The sequence below is a fragment of the Herpailurus yagouaroundi genome, unplaced genomic scaffold (genome assembly GCF_014898765.1).
Source record: "Herpailurus yagouaroundi ecotype Mexico unplaced genomic scaffold, PumYag 29, whole genome shotgun sequence".
Lineage (NCBI taxonomy): Eukaryota > Metazoa > Chordata > Mammalia > Carnivora > Felidae > Herpailurus > Herpailurus yagouaroundi.
Window position 1 is genome coordinate 5,731,938 of NW_024412377.1, and position 3,358 is coordinate 5,735,295.

The 3,358-nt window shown below is 48.1% G+C and overlaps 2 long non-coding RNA genes across 4 annotated transcripts; one reads left to right on the forward strand and one right to left on the reverse strand.

The window, feature by feature from the left end:
• Window positions 1-274: 274 nt before the first annotated feature.
• On the reverse strand, window positions 275-718 carry LOC121040823 (uncharacterized). Its single transcript, XR_005795465.1, has 2 exons — window positions 614-718; window positions 275-381 (listed from the first exon to the last, which is right to left on the reverse strand). It is a non-coding gene; the product is annotated as an uncharacterized LOC121040823 (long non-coding RNA).
• An 883-nt stretch (window positions 719-1,601) lies between these two features.
• LOC121040831 (uncharacterized) lies at window positions 1,602-3,358 on the forward strand. 3 transcript variants are annotated; one of them, XR_005795468.1, is made up of 4 exons: window positions 1,602-1,954; window positions 2,616-2,702; window positions 2,769-2,900; window positions 3,021-3,358. It is a non-coding gene; the product is annotated as an uncharacterized LOC121040831 (long non-coding RNA). The 3 variants fall into 3 exon arrangements; XR_005795470.1 differs by having other exon boundaries at window positions 2,630-2,702; XR_005795466.1 differs by having other exon boundaries at window positions 1,634-2,702.

The window sequence follows — 3,358 nt, forward strand, 5'->3', positions numbered from 1 at the left end:
TCAAGCCCTGGGTCAGGTTTTGCACCGAGCATGGAACCTGCTTGGGATTCTCTCTCTCTCCCTCTGCCCCTCTTCTGCATAGCTCTCTATTAAAAAAAAAAAGAAAGAAAAAAAAAGAAAAAAGAAAAAATTAAGGAGAAATTTTGTAGTTCCATCAGTGGACGTAGATCTAGGACACATTCTTCCCTGAGAATGGGCATTCACACTCAGAACACAGGTGGAAAAATTTTGAGGAAAAACCACATTGAGATTTACAGCTCTCTCCCAACCAGGCTTAGAATTTAGGGCTATGACTTTATTTCATTATGCTGCAACATTGACACCTTTTTCCTGCCAAGCCCTGAAATACAGGTAACATAATCTTCTCACCTGCAAATAGATCTGGAATGAAAGAATTAATGAGAATTCATTAAGAGTAAGGACAACGGGAGTAAATAAATCACCAGGCAAAATTGTGACTACAAGGTCCTCCTCTGGCCGGTTTGCTTTATCTCGCTGACATAAGCAATGCCATTTTGACTTCTCTCCCATGTCCCTGAGATTCCCCCCATCTTTGGATGCTCCCATGGATTTAGGATAAATATTAGTTTCCACCCAGGAAGCATATCCCTACCAGACTGAAACGGTTAAAAACAGGCTTGTTTTCTCCAAGTTCTCTCATCCCAGCCTGGCTAGATGGCAATGTCCAGTGGGGTTGTAGGAAACAGACTGATCAGCTGCCTCCATCAGCCTGGTCCCTCAACCCTCTTGTCCCATCAGCAATTAATCACCCCCGTGTGGGACTGTTACAGGAGCTGAACTAGAGCTTTGTTGTGCTCAGCTTGGGAATTTGGGGGTTATCTATTGCAATACTAACATAACCTTACCTAACAGATTTGCATTTGAATCCTAACTCTTCGGTTTACACTGTTGGATGCGCCATTAAATGACTCGAAGCCTCACTGAGCAGACAGGAGAAGATTCCCGGGGGAGAGCTTGGGAATCCAGGCGGGAGGTCAGCCCAGCTTTCTGGAATTACATCTAGCCTCGCAGGATACTTGAAGCTCTACACATGTGTTTTTTGATCTCATTTTTGGTCATAATCAAGAAAAATGGACTCTCTGCAATCACAACTCATTTTCTCCTTTTATCCTGCTGCATCCCGAGCAATAAAAGGGGAATCTGAAGGCGAGGGTTGAAAGCAGAAAGCTGGGATTCATAAATTCACTGCTAACAAGAAACGAATTGTGGCCCAAATGATAGGGAGTCACACAGTTTCCGATTCACAGGGCGCACCTGCATCAGAGAAGCGTATTTCTATCCCGGATGCACATAGATTGCTTTTGTGAATGTCACATGGCCCAGCTTCTGAAGACGGAATCAGAAAACAAATTCAGAAAAAAAAAAAAAAAAGATTTCGGAAACATCTCTGTTTTTCTGGAGTTCTTCCGGGAGTAAATTAAAGCGTCAAGCTTTTATGATTTCGATCTGTTATTACATTTCATGTATACAGGTAATTCCCCTTCATTAAATGACACCCACAGGACAGGCCACGTTCTTAGAGAAGCATCAACGCTGACATCCCTGCTACCCTGTGAGCACGTGTTCTTGGCTTGGGAAGAGACCCGCCCACCGCCCCGCCCCCTGTCCCCAGGCGGGCGCAGAAGGGGCTGGGCAGTTCGTCAGGTGCTGGGGGCCTGTGGCTCCAGGGATTTCTGGGGGGGCGGGGTTTCCACCCTCTGCGGGCTGCACACCTAACCCCAGAAGGTCAGGGACTGAAAGCCAATCACAGAAGGCCCAGGAGCCTTGGTGGGAGAAAGAAACGAACAGCCATCAGTTCGTTGGAGATGGAATACGACGTTAACATTAAGCGGCGGCCTGTCACGCCCCTCAGGCCATGCTGCTGCTGCCTTGGTCCCGTTCCAGCTTCCACAATACTGGCTTCGGGACCTGCCCTCGACTGTGACGCCCTGAGGTAGCCCAGACCTCAACCCCGTGGAGTCATTCTTTACATTCTTAATTTTCTCAGACCTTGTGTGCAACCTGTTACCCAATCCTGTCCACATCACGTCCCAGATATATCCTGAACTGACCCCTTCTCATTCCCAGCCCCCCCCCGATCAACGCTCCCACGTCCCAACTAGTCTGGTCCGAGGCACCAGCACCTCTTGCCTGGATTATTGCAATGGCCTTTTAGGAATTGTTGGGGTCTGTGCCTTAGACCTACCTTCCTAGAGTCGATGCGCCACAAAATCAGGAGCCTTTAAATTTAAGAAAATGTCTCTCCTCTGACCAGCCTCCTACATTGGTTTCTATCTCAGTCAGGGTAAAGACAAAGTCCTTAAAAAGGGCTCCAAAGCCCTGTCCCGGGGGCGGGGAGGCCTGAATCTTGGGGACCTCTCCTCCTGCTGCCCTCCCTCCTGATAACTCCACTCACCTCCTCTGCTGTCCACAGCACCCTCCGGACTCCCAGCTTGCAATCCCGGCCTGGCTGCCATCTGTGCCCAGAATGTTCTTTCCCGCATCAGCCACACCCTATTCCCACCCGTCCTGTAACCCTCTCTATCCACGCACTGTGCTTTATCTTTCCCTTAGGGCCAAACGCTTTACATGGTAGCTATTGAAGGCTTTCTCAGTTGGCTCTTTGTAGGCGCGTAAGGCTGTGGTCCACAGACCCGTGTTTTACCGGCAAGAAGAGGGCGATCCCTGCTCTATGCTGTCAGGTGAGTAGCAGCAATTTGAAAGTAGCCATTTACATCCTATAACAACAGTTTGCGTATTTCTCTTAGGTTGTGTTCTTGCTTGTTTTGTTTCGCAGGCAGGTGAGGAGAGGGGACAGGAGTGAGACTGTCCTCTCTCTGTCTCCTATGAAAAATGGCATGTTAGTCTCCTGGAAAGCTTTATGAAGTTTGAAATATTAGGTGTGATATGCTTGGGCTGTCGGTTTGGGTTTTTTGTGTGTCTTTTTTTTTTTTTTTTTTTTCTTTTCTGTCACTGCGTAGTGGTGATGGTTGTTTTGTTTTGCTTTTAATTTAATTTAGTCAGCCACCAGGTGACATTCATCAGGCACGGCGGGACTGAAGTGAGACAGTGGGGGTGCCCGGGCCACCAACATGCTGAAAGGCCACGTTGCTGGCCTGCTTCCCACACAAAAGCTGTGCCGTGGATGATCAATAACATCCTGATTGGGGAGGAAGTTTTGGCATCGAGCCTCCCGAGGAAGGAGGAGGCGGACACAGAGCAAATGATGATTCTTTCCTGATAGAATTCTCCACAAGTAAATCCTCCTTCCCATTTATTAGCCAACCGTCTGTGACAGGTGGGTCAGGAGGGAGAGGAGAGATGTGTGATTAAATTCTGCTTTTCTGGCAACATCGAA